Source organism: Sturnira hondurensis, unplaced genomic scaffold, assembly GCF_014824575.4.
Source record: "Sturnira hondurensis isolate 20B ecotype Veracruz unplaced genomic scaffold, ASM1482457v3 Scaffold0000167, whole genome shotgun sequence".
NCBI lineage: Eukaryota > Metazoa > Chordata > Mammalia > Chiroptera > Phyllostomidae > Sturnira > Sturnira hondurensis.
Genome location: NW_028072798.1, coordinates 7,064,533 through 7,085,112, shown reverse-complemented (window position 1 = coordinate 7,085,112; position 20,580 = coordinate 7,064,533). Strand labels below are relative to the sequence as shown.

General features: G+C 47.0%; 1 protein-coding gene across 1 annotated transcript in view; it reads right to left on the bottom strand.

Moving 5' to 3' along the window:
- SLC22A3 (solute carrier family 22 member 3) overlaps positions 1-20,580 on the bottom strand; it is a 74,399-nt gene that overhangs the window by 36,382 nt on the left and 17,437 nt on the right. The gene's annotated exons all lie outside the window — the stretch shown is intronic.

Genomic DNA, 20,580 nt, shown 5'->3' with positions numbered 1-20,580 from the left:
TTTCTCAGTTATATGCCAGGTTCACAGTCTATCATCAAAAGTATTTCTACTTTTCTATTAACTGACAACATGCTATTAAAGTCCGCCTACAATATTACTGTAAGGAAAGAAATGGAAACCACCAGACTTACAAAAAGTTGTTTAATCACATCGTGAGAGTCATTAACTTTCTTAATTACTTCCTTAACGCCAAAACCAACATTCCAAGTTGCCCCCCTGTTTGGTCGTCACAGGTTCTAACCCCCACCCCATCCGTGTGGCATCGTGAGATGGGAGAGGGGCAGAATTCCCTGTGCAAAGTGGGAGGGAGGACACCAGCAGTAAGGACCCCACCGCACCCTTATTCCCCGGCAGACCCACTTGGAACACGTGTAAGAAAAGGCTGAAAACTCCCTTAAAAGCACCCAGGCCTCCCCCACACCCACTGCCTTTGCCTCCCTCCAAATGGCATGCTCACCCTAACAGGCTTCTGCTTTAGACCACAGCATGAAAATGAATGTTGTTGCAACAGGAACAGTCTCACAAATGCATATTCACAAGCAAAGTGTCATATTTATTTATAGAACTCAACCCTTGCCTTGGTTCTACTGCTAATGACCTGTCACCTAACATCATGAGAAATAAAAATGGGGCCCTGGCTGGCGTAGCTCAGTGGATTGAGCGTGGGCCTGCAAACCACACGATTGCAGTTCGATTCCCAGTCAGGGCACATGCCTGGGTTGCAGGCCAGTTCCCGGCAGGGGACTCATGAGAGGCAACCATACATTGATATTTCTCTCCTTCTCTCCTTCCCTTCCTCTCTAAAGATAAATAAATAAAATCTTTTAAAAAAATCAGTATTGTAGATGAACAACAAATAAAATTTTAACATAAGGCATGTTCAGTGCAGTATTTGGGACACACTTATATTAATAAAATATTTGTTTCAATTTTTAAAAAATTTAAAAAATAAATTAAATAAATAAATAAAATGGGGACAGTAGTCACTAGCCCATCTGCAGAGCTGCTGAGATTAATGCAGATGAAAGAAACGAAAAGGTTTACAGACATATAGTAGCAGCAGCTGTGGTCATTTAGGACAGTTTTACCATCAGTAAGCACTGGTTTCTCAAGGCGTGACAATTTCCAGGAAACTTGCAGACGATTATTTATCTGAAATAATTCCCTACTGGAATTAAACATGTAAACAATGCAGCCAGAAGACAAGTACATATAATTTCAGAATACAAACAGGCGAGTCCACTGCCAGACAAAGCATTTGGCTTCAGAAAAATGCCGACCAGTGTCAAGTACGAATACCCACACTGTGGACTTGGCTGTATGTCAGATAGCTGGGTTGGCTAGGAACACAGCCATGCTTCTCAGGGCCTGGAGAGAGCCATCGTTTTAATGTGTTTGTTTATCTGCGCTTGAGTTGAGTGACTTAAAATATACCCTAAGTATTCTTTAAACTTGCAACTAAATGCACTTTAACATAAAGCTGATCATTTTTCACTCTCATAGGAGAAATTGTCAAAATGACACTTTCATACTTTACATTAAAATTAATTAAAAATAAATGTCTAAATTATTAAAATGCCATAACTTCATATTTTCTAAGGTGCTGTGATGTCACCTAAAGTACTGTGAGGGCCACATATTCTCTGCGCTCCCTTCTGCATCCCGGGAGCTAGAGGTGTGGAAACTGCATTTCCCAGAATCCTTTGCCAGCCTGGGGGGACAAGTACAAGACCAAAAGGCGAGTGGGAGGTAGTGAGAATTCCTTTCTTGGCTACGGCCACAGCTCCAGTTCCCAACAGTGGTTGGTGGCTGCAAAAGTCAGCCAGTGCTTGTCATCACTCCCCACCACACAGGGCAAAGGGATAAGGAGCCACAGGCTCTGTGAAGCTGTGAGCAGTCAGGGACTTGGGTCCTTCCTGGTCTCCTTCCTCCTCGCTTCTAGTTCTTCCACAAGAGCAGCAATGCAAACCCTTTTATTAAATCCCTTCCTGCTCAAAATACCTACTTTGGTCTCTGCGTGTGTGACTGGAACCTGCCATCATTTCAGAGTACAAAATAAACTAACAAACAGCTTGTGTACCTGTAAGGAAGTTCTGAGTACACTCGAGTTTCCAGAGGGCACAAAGGCTTGGCTGCAATTCTGGCCTCCCGGCTGGAGCCCCAGTCAGCTCTGGCTTGTTGCCTGCTGTCAAAAGGGCTCTGGGTCTGCAGCTTGTCTTTCAGGTTTTGAGAGAGGTCAGCAGACACCAATGCCGATGCATGTCACCAGCTATGGTATTTTTCCTGAAACAAGGTACTAGAAACTCGTCTTTCTTACAAAGAGCTAAAACCACCTGTCGTCCAATTTACCTAAGTCTGATCAAAGGCATAAATGCTTTTATCTTTTTCCTAAGGCAATCTGCTTAGAACAAGTGGGTCATCTTGTGTTTAAGTACACAGAGGCAAAGATTTTTACAATTATTTTTAAGTGCTCGTAAATCCACATGTACCCGTTCTGTCCTTCATTAATCTCCAAATTCACTTTTACACAAAAAGAACTGCCCCCTAGGCTGGGTTGGAAAGCCAATCTGATAAAAGACTCAAACGACTGTTTTCTGTAACCATGAAAGGATTACATTGCTTCATTTTGCGAAAAGCACAACTCTAGCCTAATTAGATACTTTTGAAGGGTTTCCAACAGAGGGTTTTTCTTAACTCTTCCTGGTTGTTAAAATCCAAATAGACATTATGTGAATTTGAGTTGCAATGATAAACGCTGGGGCAAGTTGCTGTGAGATATATGTTAAAATATTGATTTCTAAATATCCTTACAACCAGAGCAGCAGAATATCTTCAATATACAAAGGTCAAAATCATAAGTAAGATTTTTAAAATGCTGGTACACAAAAGACTCAACGCTCTGGAAGGGACCCGCTGGCTCCTTAAATCCCAGGGAATGGACCCCAATGGCCGGCAGCAGGCTCTCCCACAGTTGTCTGGTTTAGCCCGTTCAAATAAACCTAAGAAATTCTAAGCTTAGAGGACATCATGGTAGTTGGCTTCAGCGAAAACCACAAGGAATCTTACTCATCGTGATTTGTGCTGTGAAAGGAGAAGGGAGGTCTCTGACACTAAGGGACAAGATCCAGGTGACTCTGTGCTGATTTTCTGAAGCACACGTTGCAAAGGGAACCATTTCTAATTCAGCTCTTAGTTCACAATCAGTAGCCATCAGGCCCCTCACAGTTGCTACAAACATCGCTTATGCTTTGGGTGTGACCCTGGAGTGTGGGGTGCCCATGGCTATCTTTATCACTGGCCAAAACAACTCCACACTGACATCCATGGGCCGGTTCCATTTCAAATCAATGAGAAGACACCATAGTGAGGCCTTGTCATGCTTACAAATGACTGTAATCATAATTCAGGTGGCATCTCCGTGGCAGGAAGGGATGCCATGACTAATTCTAGTAATGACAATGTCTCTAACGTGATCGGTGGCATTACTTTCTAATCAAAAATGAATGCTTCTATGATAGGCAAGACCCATCACGATCAGCTGCAGACGTACAAACGAGTCTTCCGGTGTGCACACGCAGCCACACACGCAGCTTCCCCGGTGTGGCTGGCACGACAGAGGCACACCAGGCTGGGAGAACACCAGTGAAGCACAGGCCTTGTGTCTCCCTCCCTGAGGAGCTTACCCACAGTTCAGAGAGTCAAGGTCAACTTGTAAGAAGCAAAAGTAGAGCAATTGACCCAATGGGACTGGCTGTAAAAGCCAGAATGCCCCCAAGAAAGAAATGGCCGTGGGGTCCCGAGCAGTCAGACACATGGGGGGGTGGCGTAGAACAGACCCTTCAACAAAGAACTGAATTTAGAAGGAATCAAAAGGGGAAAGAAGGGTCCTGGAGCAGGGTGATGGGTGGCCCAGACACACAGACAGGGACATGTCCCCAAGGTGTAGCTCTGCCTACAGCATGTGGGTGCCCAGCTCAGATTTTAGGCTGAGGAACCACTTGTTTCCCCTCCATCCAACAGCCAAGGGAGTGAGGTCCAAGGGGCGGGTCCGTGAATTTCTTACTCAGGAAACCAGAGGCATCAAAAGAGCTCAGGACAGGGGGAGGAGAAAGTTCTCAAGGAGAGAGAAGTCTGGAAGAGTGCGAATGGAAAGGCCCCGAGCAGATGGCCTGGCCCCGGGACAGAGCAAAATTCCAAGGACATGAGAGAAAGTCCAAGAGACAAGAAGAAACTCGCGGCCTTGCAACGGCCACCTGGAGTGGGGTGACCTCACGCAGAATAGAGGCACCTTCTGTGGCAACAGGTCTGTAGGGCCTCATTGTCACCCAAGCTGTCCTTCCAGGCTGGTAATGGCCATGCGTTAATGTGTGGTGGAGCAAGTAAATTTCAAGATCTGATGGACAGATGTCCTTTAGAGGCCTTTTTGTCCGAGCGAGCGTGTGAGGCTGGGAGAAACAAAAACACCAAGTCTACTTTTCTGATAATGACGCCTTGTTGTATGTTAACGACGCTTTCCTGACACGCCCTCAGATCTTAGAAGTTCAAGCCTTTTTGTTTCTTTGTGGCGAAGACGTGCAGTTACTCTTTTTGAGATGTTTACGATTTCTCTAAATGACGGAGAATGTCCAAAGACAAGAGGAATTCTGTGAGCGGAAGCAGTGACTCGGGCAGGGGCGGGGGGAGCAGAGGGCCCTTGGTTCTGCGAGCACTTGCCCTTTGACCCCCACATTCCAGGGTCTGCTTGTTTTTCTCTTTTGCTGCCCCTCCCTTAAAATGCCCTTCTTCCCCACCCTGCTGCCCCTAGCTTGGGGTTCAGCTTTCTCTGCTGAGTAACCCCAAATCAGCTATTGGCCTATGTCTATTGGTATGGAAAAAAATCTGAATTTTAGTAGATTTAAAAATCAGATCATAAAGGCATAGGATTCCATAGGCGTACAAAATCTATATGATACAGAGCATATACATGTAAGTATCGGAAGAAAAGGGGACCCATTAAGGTAATTGACAATGTTCAGTGATCTGATGACAGGTGGTTTTGTTTTCATAGTCTTTTGTGTTTTCTTTGCATGAAGTATGCATTATTTTTATGTACCTTAGAAAAATGTAAAACTATACCCACTTTGGAAAAGCACAGGAATTCCACACTGAGTGTAAAGCTATATGTTAGGATGATGAGAAAGAGTCTCACTGAGGGAAACACAGCGAACTTGGCTAAGGGAGGGGGAGAGAAGGAGTCTCAGGGCCGGACACACTGTCCGCCAAAGCTGGACACACCTTCCACCGAAGCTGGACTGGGGGTGAGGGTGGACTGGCTGCTCGTGCTGACGATCAGGCTGAAAGGACTGTTTGTGGGAAGCAGAGACGAGTGAGGGTGGGTGTGGAGACCGCCTTCTCAGAAGTCTTTCTATGAAATTTACACCCCTGTCCCTGGCACACCCAGTCCTGGGACCTGAGTTCTCACGGCAGGAGGCAGCTCTCCCTCGCGGCCACTCCTCCCAGGTCTGAGGCCAATGGCACGGTTCCAACTGGGGCGCTGGATGGCCGACCTTGGACACTGCCCTCCAGGCCTCTGGGGTGCTGTGTGCCTGAATCTTTTCTCTTTCTCAGGACTGGGTCATGTCTGCTGATGAACCTTCAAGTTCACTTATTCTCCCCTCTGCCACTTCCAATCTGCTACTGAGCCTATTTAGTGAATTTGACATCTCAGTTTATTGTACTTTTCAGCTCTAGAATTTCTATTTTGAAGTTTTTATTCCTCTGTTGAGATTCTCTATTATTAGGACCATTTTTCCTTTAACTCTCTGAACACTGTTGAATGGGTTGAATGCATTTATAATAGCTGTTTTGAAGTCATCGGCTACTAAACCCAACCCCCAGGACCAATAGTGGCAGTCTCTACTGGCCGCCCTTGTCTGCCTGCCTTTCCCAGCACCCAGAATGTTCTTTAACACACAGCAAAGCAAACCATCAACAAAAGGAAAAGTCAGCCTACTGAATGGAAGGAGATATTCATCAATAATACAGCTGATAAAGCATTAATATCCAAAATTTGTGAGGAACTCATACAACTCGATACCAAAATACCCACAAACAACCCAATTAAAAAATGGGCAGAGAACCTGAATAGACACCTCGCCAAAGAGGACATACAGACAGCCAAGAGGCATACAGAAAGATGTTCAGTGTCACTAATCATCAGAGAGATGCAAAATAAACCCACAATGAGATATCATCTCACACCTGTCAGAATGGCTCCCATCAATAAACCAGCAAACGAGGGTTGGGGAGGACGTGGAAAAGGGACCCCTCGTGCACTGTTGGTGGGAACGCAGACTGGGGCAGCCGCTGTGGAAAGCAGTGTGGAGTTCCCCCCAAAATTAAAATTGTAACTGCCTTTTGACCCAGCAATTTTGCTTCTGGGAATATATCTAAAGAAACCCAAAACACTAATTCAAAAGAAGATAAGCATGCCTGTGTTCACTGCGGTGTCGTCACAACAGCCACGATTTGGAAGCGGCCCAGTGCCCATCAATAGAGAACAAGTGGATAAAAAAGCTGCGGTACGTACATGCAGGGGAATGCTACTCAGCCATAAAAAAGGACAAAATCTCACCATTAGCGACAGCATGGATGGATCTAGAGGGAATTATGCCAAGTGAGAGACGTCAGAGCAAGACAAACACCATACGATTTGACTTATACGTGGAATCTAAAGAACAAGATAAACCAATATACAAAACAGAAACAAGCTCATAGAAAAAAAAACTGAGGGTTGCCAGATGGGGTGGGGCTTGGGAGTCTGGGGGTCGGGGTCAAAAAGGTGAAGGGGTTAAGAAGTGCAAATTGGAAGTCGCAGAACAGTCGCAGGGATGTGAGGTGCAGCGTGCGGAACACAGTCAACAACACTGTAATGACCATGCCTGGCACAGGTTGGGCACTGGAAAGGTCTAGGGAACACTTTGTAAAGCACACGGTTGTCTAACCACCATGCTGCACACCCAAAACTGACAAAAAATAATACAGAATGGGAACTGTAATTGAAAAATTAAAAAATGCCCTGACAATGAGGTCATCCCTCTATTGATTGAAACCTTCCAGAGTACCCCAATTTTTATAGAATAAAGTTTTCAAGGTGCTTTCCATAGCAGCCCAGCACATTTTCCCAATCTCATTGCCCATCAGTTCTCATTCTCAGCTATACTCAGCTGTAGGCACACAGTTTGTACATTATTTGAATCGTTTTTACCTTTTTGAGCATCTAGCTGTTCTCTGTGATACACTATTTTTCCATCTTTTCTCTGCCTGATAAGATCACATCCTGGCGTTCTTCGAGGCCTATATGAAACACACACACTAAATTGGATTTTCCTACCTCCCAAAACATTTTGCTACCTCCAGCCCTGGCCGGTGTGGCTTAGCTGGTTGGAGCGTCAGCCTGTAGACAAAAGTCTCAGATTTCATTCCAGATCAGGGCACAGGCCTGGGTTGTGGCGTCCGCCCTTGGTTGGGGGGCATAGTGGGACACAACTGATCAATGCTTCTCTCCCCCACCTCTCTCTCCTGCCTCTCTCTAAAATCTGTAAGCATGGTCTTGGCTGAGGCTAAAAATAATAATAATAACATTTAAAAAGAAAAAAGCCTTCCATTAACTCCGGAAGTTTAAACATCTCAGCTGTGACCACACATCCTGAATTTTCCAAATTACTCTCAATTCCATAACGCCGTTTGTCTCCAAAGCAAACTTGTTATTTCTCAGCTTGCATGTCCCTGTTTGGTTGGAAAACCTGATTTACTACAACATTATCATTCCATTTCATTGGACTGAAAAGCTGAAGAAACAAATTATTTTTAAAAGGTCATTGCTTGTAATTTTTAAAAACTATTTTTATTTAAGCAATATGTTGACTATATTCAAATTAAAAGATACAAACTATTTATAAACACCTGAAATTACACCCTGATATAAATATTCTTCCATACTTTTATTTGTGCACATACACAGATATATATGTTTTTTTAAAAATAAGGTGACGGGTACTATTTTGTAGTCTGCATGTGAGTTTATGAGTTTATGAGTTTGTGAATCTCTCTTCTACACATCACTATAAATGTCTGTATTTAAGCCAATGAATATGTGACAATACTTATTGAATCGCTTCTTTATTTCAGATAAGGGATCAGGTAGTTTTCATTTTTACCACCACTCCATGAACATACTGCAATCTTTACTTTTAAAAGGGAATGCTGAATCTATGAGGGTTTTGAAAAATAGCCAAGTCATTACAAGCAAAATAAGTGTATGTGGAATGAAAGATTAAATTAGAATTTAAAGAATTATTCCAGTTGGTTTAACCTTCCCATATTCCAATTTACTATGAAACGATTTTTTAAAAAGATGATGTAAAGCAACTTGTTAATGTATAGGCTCTTTTGTATAACTCTTACCCAGGTCTCCTTAAATAACTGCATAAGCACATTCCATAGAAATTCATTTTCCCTATAAAATTTTGAGCCCTAGTTTTTAAAAAAGAAAATGTGGCATCTATCTATCAGCCTCAACATTAATTAAAGTGACTGTGGCTTCTTCTTGGAATTACGGCCGTACCCTTCACACGAGACACTTCTCTGAGATAATCAGGAGATGTGGAGACATCTGGAGGGACATGATAAATGTGTGAAATGACTCAACATTTTGGAAACAAAATGCTGGGTGGAGGTGGGCAAGGGGAGGGGCGGAGAACGGGGACATCTGTGGGAGTGTCAACATTAAAAACAAAGTTTAAAAAAGAAAGAATAAAAATAAAATATAAAAAGTTTAGCTCAGTAATTAGTTATTTTAAATAAAATTCACATTAAATGAAAATGAAAACAGGAGCACAGGAAATCACAAGATACAGACAGGTCAGACACCATGACAAGGACACAGTGGGAGACACAGGCCCTTGATCCCCGCCAACTGCAGTTCTACTGGCGGATGGGGGGTGGGGGAGCAGGATTTGCATTTGAAATCATACAACAATGAACATAGCAATGCACCAATTCTGAGTACTAAAGTGGAAAAGAAAATCAGACATGATTTCCTGTTGGCCCTCACATGTCCCCAACTTGGTGCCTGACCCGAAACCCAGGCACGTGCTCTGAACCAGATCAAACCAGCAGCCTTTTGGTTCACAGGCTGGAGCTCAGTCCACTGAGCTGTGCCAGCCAGGGCCATTACTAAACGTTTTGATGCCTTTTCTGATTCTTTGGTTTGGGAAGAGGAAGGTACCAAATTAACTATCATCAAACAAGATACTCGAGGCCTTTTACTGGTGCAAAAATAGTTCTATCACGTTTGCTTGGCATTTTGAAGACAGTCCCGTGGGACACAATGGGAAATGTTTCTTGAATGTAAAGTGACATTCAGCAGCTTTCTGGTCTGCAAGAGCTGAAGAAAGAGCAGGAAGGATGTCCAGAACCATCGGACTGTAGGTTGGGTGAAACGGATAAAGGAAAACTAGTAATGAGTAAACAGTAAAGCAATAACAATGAATAATAAGAAGTCCCAGAATAAGCTAAATCACCCCTTTGGGGGAGAGTAAACACACGACCTTCTCTCTCTGCTCTTGGGAAAGAACGGCCGCCACCCCTCCCCACCCGGTTTCCCCTGGGCATGTAGGGGGTGTCCTGTTGAATACTGGGGCCTCTCCCAGGACCCCGAGACTCCAGCCCCTTGTAGAGATCTGCCAGAGTGAGAAGCCAAGGACCCCATGATTTATGTTACTGTCCATGAAGCACTCCCTCAGAACAATTTTAGCGTGGAGGGAAAGACCCACAACCTCTTACTGGATTTTAGTGTCTTTCAAAATGATTGGTAACACTTTCCTCTACTTGGAAAGCACAGTTGCCAAAGATTTTCATCATTCAGTCAGAACAGAGTGTACCACGTACCCCTTTTAAACTCTGCCAAAGCCTATATTTTCTAAGAAGAATACACTCTCTCCGACACAGTCGGCCTCGCTGATGAAACACCAGTAACAGCACCACATGCAAATCAACTTCTCCAGAACATGAAAAGTAGCTAAGTTTAAATCTTTGGTATTTTCCCAGTTTAATACATGTCTGTTTTCAACCCCTTTAAAAAATCACTGATTTTGAGATGACTATTAAAATGCCATATTCTGAACTTTTTTTCACTACCTTCCTGACTTTGACAATCATTCTAGAACCTTGTGAGCCTTAATGTTGTTTGCACGTCCAATGCGGAGGTGCTGAACAGACAGGGGTGAAGGCCTGTGCTTCCCTGCTCTGATGTCTGGGAGTGCCAGAAAGACCCAGATGCTCCTCCCACTCAGATAAGTCTGCAGGATCAGGGGAGGGGCAAACCTGCAGGGAAAACCTTTAGAGAGAAGCAGAGCAGCAACTAAACCTATAAGAACAGCAGGGGCTACTGTCAACACATGTCAATGGATGACCTCAAGGTTAAACATGGTAAACTGATTCAAAGCAACAAACTCTTCGAGTCCCACCATCGCTTCGGAGCAGCCTGCGCCAGCGGCCCCTCCCCCCTCTCCTCTGTGGGTTCCCATCTCTTTTGTTTCCTGTTCTCTTGCTTTGTGTGTGAGAGCGCGGCTCGACAATGATTTATTTTGATAAAATTTCCAATTGGTAAGAATTGGAAAAAAAGAGACTTGGGAAAACACTTAATCCTGGGAAAGCTCTGGCCAGGGATTTTGGTGGAGAGCCGGGAGGAAGTCCAGGGGTGACAAGATTATTGACGGATCCCATCTGGAGATGAAAGCTTCGTGAACCGTTCCCTGTGGGGACTGTGAAGTTTGTAATTGTTTGCCCTGAAGTTCCAAAGTACAGACACAACTTTGTTATCTGTGTAACTGAAGAGTGTTTGTGGCACACATGCACACACGCATGCGCACACACACCACCGGCCCCGCCCATCAGTGCCTCTCCCAGAATCCTTCCGATGCCTGAACTGTGCTTGCTCAGGTTGGGGAGGGTCAGGGGAGGCCCGAAAGGCAGCTCAGAATGGGGCTGCGTTCTCGGTCTCCTGGCTCCAGGGTGCAATGACTGTGTCGCCCAGAGGGCAGTCCTTGGTCCTGGGACCGGAGGCTGCATTCCAATTAGCTGCACACGGCCCACACTGAAAACATTTGCTTCTTCATGAACTTTAAAACAAATGGCTTTAATCATGATTCCTTGGAGTTTTTGAAACAAAACATGGGGATGGCATTCATGAACACCCTGTTTTAAGGCCTTTTACAGGAAGTCTCCCTGAAGTGGGTGCCTTGTTCACGCAGGAACTTCGAAGCAGGACACAGCCAGGTGGCAGCTTCGACCGCCTGGCTGCTGGACGCCACCCACCCAGGTGTTGGGGTGCGCGCATTCACAGGCGACGCTTTATTGTCAGTGCCGCGGCAGGGTCCGCATCTGGAATCTGGGGGCTGGAAATGATCTTCATGGACACCTAACGTACACTGTGTGCCAGGCTTCCCGTGGGTTGCTTGGTTTATACTGTCTCATTTAATCTCCCAGGACCCCCTGAGGTGGATGCGACTGTACCATCATTTTACAGACGAGGGGGAGGAGACTAGAGACGTGGGTGGTTACATGCCAGTCAGTAGGCGGGGAGGAGGCTTCAGTGAAATGTCTGATGGCTGAGTCCCCCCATTTCGACTTCATGGTGCGCCCTGGCTCATGGCCACTGCAGCTCAGCCCCACCCCTGCAGCCTCATAAAAAAGAAGATGCACCCTTAAAACTTGCTAAAACATACATTCTTTTTCTAAACAAGTACAAGAGATCATTCTGAAACTACTTTTACTCGGAATAGATGCATGGTGCAACAAACATGCAAAACATTCTGGTTTTGATATTTTTAAAACCCTTGTTATTTTCATTTAAATAACCATGAATAATTACACACACTTCATTAAACTATCTCATTTTAGTAAGTGAGCTACTGCTATCTTTTTTTTTTTGTGCCAGTTGAGTATTGACTCACATCTGCTCTGAAATTTCCTGCAGCTGGTATAGTGCAAAAAAATTCTGGCATCGTCGCAGTCAGGCTTCTTCCTCCAGGAGCATTGCTCTCAAAGTTTCACGTTGCTCTTTGAACGGGTTGCTTTGGGGAGGAGAGGTGCAAACTACTGAGTACAGGAATTATGAATCCTGGGGTTTCCATCAAGATGGCAGAGCAGGTTCTTGGATTCCCTCCAAACCACATCAAAATTACAACTAGACTATAGGAAAACCATCATTCAGAACTGTCTGAAGTCTAGCTGAACAGAAGTCCTATGACTAAGGACAGAGAGAAGGATCCATATTGAGACTAGTAGGAGGGGCTGAGACGCGGAATGGGCTGGTTCCATACCCACAGGGCAAGATAAAAATCAGGAGGTCCCTCCTGAGGAGCAAGGGGTCCCAGCCCCACACCAGGCCCCCCAGCCCAGGATCCCAGTGCCAGGAAGAGAAGTCCCCATAGCTTCTGACTGGAAAAACCAGCGGGGATTGTGACTGAGGGAGAGGGAAGCTACTAGAGTCCCAGGCATTCCTCCTAAAGGGACCATGCTCAGACTTACCCAGATTCACTTCCTCTGAGCTCCAGCACTGGGGCAGCAGCTCAGAAGGTACCAGGGACACATAGGGAGGAACTGAATTGTCTGGCACCAAGCAAGAGCTGGAGGGGCAGCTTTCTCCCAGACAGAAGTGCAGGCAGAGGTTGTGATTCTCTTGCTGGGCCCTCCCATTATAGAGCCAGCAGGCTGGTGCCGTATTTGAGCATCCAGCAACCTCGTAACACTGTTATCCCTTCCCAGGCGATGTGCTGAGACCCCACCTCACCACAACTGTGGGCCCACGCAAACCATTTTCAGTGCCTTTTCCATACAAGTGCTCTGTCTTGACTTACAATGCAAACCTTCCTAAAACCTCTCAAACAAGTAGCGGGCACCAGACCCCTACTGAAATGAGCTCTGCTCTGTGGGGTCGACCTCTGCACAGCTGATCCTACACAGTGGCCACAGCCAGTCCTTGGAGTCAATCAGCCTGGGGGTAAACCCCTCCCATCGAGGTGTTGGCAGAAATCAAGGCTCAACTACTATAGGAGGGTGCACACAGCCCACATGGGGGCGCACCTGGAGTGCCCATCTTGGGTGATCGAGGAGGCTGTGCCACTGGGCCCTCTAGGGCTCCTACTATATAAGGCCACTCTCCCAAACCCAAGAGATGTAGTTAGCTCTACCTAATACATAGAAGCAAACACGGAGAATCAGCCAAAATAAGAATACAAAGAAACACTTTCAAAGTGAAAGAACAGAACAAAACTCCAGAGAAAGAACACTAAACAAAATGGAGACAAGCGATCACCTAGTTCAAACACTAGTTATAAGATGCTCAATGAACTTAGGAGTAAAGTAGATGAACTTAGTGAGAACTTCAACAAATAGGAAACAAACAAAAAAAGAGCTAGAAAACATGAAGAGCCATTCAGAAATGAAGAACACATTAACTAAAATAAAGAATATACTGCAGAGAATCAATGGTAGAGCAGATTAAACAGAAGATTAAGTCAGCAATTTGGAAGATAAGAAAGCAGAGATCACCCAATCAGAACAGCAAAAAGGAAAAAGAATCTTAAAAAATTGGGGCAGTACAATATAAGGAGCCCCTGGGACAGCTGGGACAGCTGTGAGTGCAGCAGTCACAGGGTACCAGAAGGGGAGAGACAGCAAAGGAATTGAAAACCTCTGGGAAAAAATAATGACAGAAAACTTCCCTAACCTGGTGAAGGAAAGAGACACAAGTCCAGAAAGCACAGAGTCCCAAACAAGATGAACCCAAAGAAGCCCACACCGAAACACCCTGTAATTAAAATGCCAAAGGCTAAAGACAAAGAATCTTAAAAACTGCAAGAGAAAAGAGTTATCTACAAGGGAGCTCCCATAACACTGTCAGCTGATTTCTCAACAGTAACTTTTCAGGCCAGAAGAGACTGGCACAAAATATTCAAGGTGATGAAAAGCAGGGACCTACAACTAAGATTACTCTACCCACCAAAGCTATCATCTACAATAGAATCAAAAGATAAAAAGCTGAAGGAGATCATCACCATCAAACCAGTATTACAAGAAATGTTAAAGAATCTTCTTTAAGACGAAGGAACAAATAAAAAATGTGAATAATAAAATGGCAATAAATGCATGTCTATCAACAATTACTTTAAATGCAAATGGATCAAATGGTTCAATCAGAAAAACAAAGGGAAGTGGAATGGACAAGAAAAGAAGACCCTTACACATGCCGTCCATAAGAGACTCACTTCAGATCTAAAGACACACAGAGACTCAAAGTAAAGGTATGGAAAAGATATTTCATAAAAATGGAAATGAAGAAACAAACAAAGAGCTGGAGTAGCAATACTTACACCAGACAAAATAAACTTTAAAACAAGGCTATATAATAAGACACAAAGAAGGACCCAGCAATTTCACTTCTGGAAATTCATCCAAAGAAATCCAAAACACTAAATCGAAAAGACATACGCACCCATATGTTCATGGCCTCATCATTTGCAATAGCCAAGACATGGAAGAACCTAAGTGTCCATCAGTCCATGAGAGGATCGAGAAGAGGTCCATAGAGACCATGGAGTGTGCCTCAGCCACAAAAACGAATGAAACCTTGCCATTTGCCATAGTGTGGATGGACCTAGGGCGCACTGTGCTGAGTGAAATGAGTCAGAGAGAGAAAGACAAATACCATATGATTTCACTGCTATGTGGAACCTAAAAACAAAATACATGAACAAGCAGAAGAGACGCAGACTCAAAAATACAAAGAATATTTTGATGCTTGCCAAATGTGATGTAGATGAGTGAAAAAAGTGGAGGGATTAAGAAGTACAAATGGGTAGTTACAGCAGAGCCATGGGGGTGAACAGTACAGCATAGGGAACATACTCAATAATATTATAATAGCTATGTATGGTGTCAGAGCGGTACTACATTTGCTAGGGTGATCACTTAGTAAGTTATACAAAGTCTAATTACTAACATCAAACTAACATAATATTATATATCAACTGTAATTGAAAAATAAAAAATTATTTCAAATTAAAAAAGAGAGACGGTTGTAAAGTAGAAGGTCACCTTGACTGTTGATCTTCTCGGCTCAGACGAGGCCTGACCATGGGAACACAGACTGTGGATAAGACTGTATTAATTACACTGAAACTGACTGGGAAGGTCACGAAGGAAGGGTGCTGCCTCTGGGCATGGAGGTGGGTCTAGCTCTTTGTGAGCCCCAGTTCATGCCAAAGGCCCAGATCCAGTCTGATGAGTTTCAGGAGACAGACACTGCCACGGAGGTGGCAATGCGTTCTTTCGTGTGGTGCTGTCCAGCCACCCACTTGGGAAAGTGGGAGATCTCCGAGTCCCAAAGCCAGCCCCGCAGCAAGCAGATGGTGTGCGCCCTCTCTCTGTGCCTTGAGTGTCCTGGGAGGCAGAGATGCCCCACCCCGTCACTGCAGAGCACACAAGTTGCACGTAGTTACAAGGCACACATTCATTTATTTTCATGACTTAATGCCGAAACCAGAGGTTGGCACCCATCCCAGAAATGGCCTGAACAGCCTCCCCGATGCCAAGTCTTTCCTCTTTCTTTTGGGCCTCCCCAGTCCACATCTGTGCCCAACTGGAGAGCAGCGTCGCCAGAGCTGCACGTCATGGGGTGGGAAGGTGGGAATCACAGGACAGCCCCCATCAGAGAGGCCAGTGTCCCCTCCCCAAACCTGCATGACTTCAAGGAGGCCAGGGGAGATTTCTCTTTCCCCCGGTATTGCCACAGTTAAAGTGCTACAGCTCTTTAGGGTCCCAGCTGAGAGAGGCACCACAGGCAAGCTAAGCATGGTGACAAGACTGTTGGTTCATTCGTTCACTCATCCATCCATCCAAAGGACTTCCACAGACTGCTCCCGGGTGCGGGCATGCTGGGCTCCGGTGTGCAGGAAGCCTGCGGTGGAGCAGCAGTCACCGGGACGTGAAACAGAGCACAGAGTGCAATGCGTTCCGACACCAGGCAAGCACAGAGGAGTGAGAGATGCGTTCCCGCGGAAGGTCTGTGTCAGGAAAGGCTTCCAAGGGAGCAGCGTGGGGGACAGGCGCGGAAGGGCTGGCTGCACTCTGACACACAGCGGGGACGGGGGAGCGAAGGGGACAGGGCCCGCAAGGGAAGGAGGAGGGGAGCGCAGGGCGGGATTGCTGTACATAAAAAGCTCACCGCGAAATGGGGCCGCGAGACATACTAACGACGGGCCTTTGCCTCGCTCTACACAGTTTTCTAAGCAGTTTATAATCCATTATTTTATTTGATCCATACAACGTGTGAACTTGTAAGTCTTAGGATTCTCGCTGTGCTTTGTTTTCATGCAACCTGTCCTGAGGGAATAAAAGTGGTGTGGTTGAAACACTGTAAAATGCTACACTAAGTAAGACGTGCATTCTCACGAGTAATGATCAGAGGGTTAGAACACAGTGTAGTGTACTTAAATCAGAAGGACATGCCTCTTGATAAGTGCCACGTTCCCCTTCACCCAGCTTGATAAATCACAATGGAAGAACATTGACAAGGCCTGGTTCTAACATCCGCCCCCATGGCTCTCTGTGGTCAGTTGTTAGAAAGACAGAGACACAAGAAGACAGGCACGTGGGTGTCCACGTCTGTAGGACAGCTGTGAAAAAACGGACTAGAAGCCCCACACAGCAGTGGGTGCCCCGAGTGGTTCCTGCCCTACGTGCCCATCCAGAGCCTGCCACGCTCCCTTCGGGAGCGAGAGTCCAATCCCCTCTCCCTTTGATTTCTGGTAGCACTTGTGGTGCTCCTGGAACCAAGGGGACACAGCGGAGGTGATGCCGTGTGACTTCCCAGGGTGGCCCTGAAAGGAGAGGCCGCATCGGCCATGGGAGCTGGGATAACCGCCTTGGAGCCTGGAGGCCCACTGAGGCGCATGAGGCCACCATGCCAGGGGGAGGCCCAGCTACACGGAGAGTCCCGTGCAGCTGTTCCCGATGCCAGACCCCAGGGAGGCCTCGGCCAACAGTGGTACCTGCTGCCAGGTGTGCTCATGAAGACACCTCCCCACGGCCCCCACCATGGCCCCCAGCCCCCCATCCTCTGAGCCAGAGGTCACAGTACAGAGACACGAGGCTTCTCCTCTGCGTCTGTTCGGAATCTCTGACCTACAGAGTCTGCGGGACGAGGTGGTTGTTTCAAGTCACGGTCGCAGTGCGATCTGTTGCACAAGGATAGTGCCTGGAGTCTCGACTCCATCTGTCACGGTTCATTTCTTTTAAAACAGTCTAAAGTAAAAATGACAAAATGCTCCCATTCATTCCCTTGGGGTATTTGGGTGGGTGAATATTAAGTTTTTCTTCAAAAAATTTTGTAGTTTTTAATGGAGCAGTTTACATGAAATACATTTGTATTTCTAACATGAAATACAAATTGTTGAAGTTTTTAGTAAATTTCTAAGTGCTCGTGTTTAAAAAAAAAACATTCCAGAAGACTCCCAAGTCAGTTTCTGTCTGCTTTTCTTTGTTCATTTCAGGGTTCGGAGGCGGGGCTAAGAAAACCACAGTGTGGTCCATGGGTGAGGCCCACGTGTGTCCCTGAACTCGCCTGGACAGTAGTCTCTCACAGGTGTGAATTCTGCTGCGTTCTCCCTCACTCGTGAAGGAGGCGAAGACTTCCCCGGTGTCTGGAAAACGTCAGCCTACTGCAGCAACCTTGCCAACGTGTAGTTTTGAAAGGCGAACGACTTTTGGCTTCATTAAGAAGGTTAAACAAATAAAGCCAGGCCTTCCAGGGTCATCCAATAGCAAACTCTCAGCTCCCAGGGCTGGGTTGTTTACGGGCGAAGAGAACTCATCCAGATGGAAATCAAAGAGCGCCCACTGGGGAAGAACGGCGACAGCAGAGATGATGAAATGCACCATAGTTAACCTACATTACATCGCCATTTGCTAACTGAAATCCTTCCTGGTTCCTGGCAGGATGCAGGACCCGCAGACGGGGTGCCCGGCTGCACCCCTGTGCTGGGCCTCAGCAGACAATGCCCGGGGCAGGCACAGTGTACAGGAGAGATGCCTGGGAACGCACAGGTGCAGAGCTGTGACCTAGGAATGGGTGACTGCAGCAGCAGCATCTCCGAGGAGTATGTCATGCTCTATGAGCCCAGGTGACGCTTCGCTGTTATACACAAGACCAGGAATGGGGAGCGGGAAGCGAACAGCAGCTGGGGGTATCCTGGGACCCCAGTAAGGGCTGAATCCAGGGGATGGTGGGGATGGAGGGGGCCACACTGGGTTGAGGGGAGAAGGAAGGGGAGGGTGTGGAGGCAATAGGAGGAGAGAAGTTCTTCAAGAAACGTGCTACAACGGGGAAGCAGGTGCCCTCAGCTGCAGCACCCCGTGGGCATTGGGTGGTGTCCTGCAGAGAAGGGGCGCTGAAGTGTGGGTGGGCAGAGGATGCCACAGAAGGGGACGGGTGGCTGAGTCTGAGAGGCAGGTGGGACCCGAGCTTAGGGACAGGTGAGCCTCTGCAAGTAAACTGTTGTGACCTCTGCTGGGATGCCGGGAGGAAGGGATGGGAGGGTCAGCTCTGATTTGGTGGCACTACACTGAAGCAGCTTCTTGTCCCAAGTCTCCCATTTCCGGGGGAGTTGTGGAGAGTGAGGGAAAAGCGTGAGTGGGGAGGGGCGGGTGGAAGTTTCTAGAGACGGCAGACCGTGGAGATGAGGGCTAACAGGAGGGATGCCCAGCAGCATTGAGAGGTCCCTGGAGCACTGGTGAGGACATGAGGCGGGTGAGGGGTCCCCCCAGGGCTCAGCAGCCCTGCCACCAGTGCAGTGGAGGGGAGGCAGGTGGAGAAGTACAGGACGGCCCTGAGGACCTGGGTGGGAGGGGCAGGAGGCAGGGTCCACAGAGAGGGCCCAGGCAGAGGCACACGGAGGGAGAGCCCAGTCGGCAAGCTGCAGGGCTGGAACCCAGGGCTGCACAGGCGAGGACAGGGCTCCTGGGGTGGCTTCACGGGGACTGTGGGCGGAGGACAAGAAGGGCACCGAGCAGCAGCTGGCTCCTGTGCGCAGAGCAGAGGAAGGCTGGGTCGTATTAGAAAATCCGCAGGCAGGGAGGTGGCATCAAGGCCACACGGCGGAACTTGAAATCGGTTCCACAGACCCGAGCGAGGCCCGACTGCTGCCTGGACAGAAACGTGCTATGAGCAACATGGTGTTTGGATAATCCTGCCCTCTGGTGATACACAAGTTGGACCAGCAGGGAGAACAGGACTCACCAAGGAGCAGCAGCTGAACTTTGAAGAAAAACCAAACTTCTCCTAGGAGAGAGTCATTGTCCATTCACACAAGGTGAGCTGGTCACCCCACCCCCTCAAAATCGGCAGCTAAAGCAAAGCCCCTTCTAGACAAGTGCTTCTCAAAGTGCAATCCCGGCACCCACAGATCAGCAGCACCCAGAAACTTCGAAATGCACATTCTCAGGCCCAACCCCAAACGGGCCGACTCAGGAACTCCAGGGTGGGGCCCGGCAGACTGAGTCTTACAAGCTTTCCAGGCGATTCAAACGTTGTGAGCCACAGCTCTGGGGGCAGGTGGGGAGGGACAGGACATTGGTTTGCGGGGTGGCTGACCTCGGAAGAAAACCAACTCTCATGCTCTCTTCTGTCTTGGGCACATCTCGCACGCACTCCCAGCCTCAATCCATCCTTTGGAAAATGAGAAAATCATAAGTATTGCCCTTATATGGCTATTTAGATGCTATCACTAACACAGGCAAAGCACCTGGAACATATCCTGGTATGTTTTTATGACTGAAAATAAATTCAGTAATCTGAAACAGGTAACTAAATGAATGGCCCACGAATCAAGTAAATGTTATCTTATCACATAGTAAAAAGCACCACTAACAGAAAACAATACGAACTACATAAAGCAAAACACAACGTGGCCCCTGAGACATCTGAACAGACTCCAGCTATGAAAACGTGGGTCGGATTCCAACCCTAATTCCTTCCAAATGGAGCACCCGCCTCTCTGGTTGTTCAGCTCCAGAGACAGGCGATGAATTACAGCTTTCACACGTCCGTCCCGCCCAGCTTTGTCTGCTGATCCTGTGCTGAGCAAAGAAACGTCCTCTTCTCACTTTATGACAGTTTCCAGGCTAGATTCCGTTGATGCCAGCGGCTTCACTGCCCCCCACCCCCCCCAGCCCGCAGCTAACTTCTCCAAACAGGCCCTACTTTGCAGAGCCAGGCGTGTACGCAGTGGGGTAACTGCCTGGGTGAGGGATCGTCAATGGGGTTCTTTCACCGACTGGGAATTTCATCGTCGCTGTCGGCTGGGTCCCCCTGAGAACAAGTCTGGTGCCTTCTCTCGTTTGCTGAAAACCCCGTCTTGTTCGCCTGCTCCAGTTTTGGCCGGTCTGACTTGTTTCTCCGCCCTCCCATCACGTTAAACAAAGTCTTTGTTCGAAATTGACTTTGCAGCCACCTGCCTGCATTTGACTCATCGACTG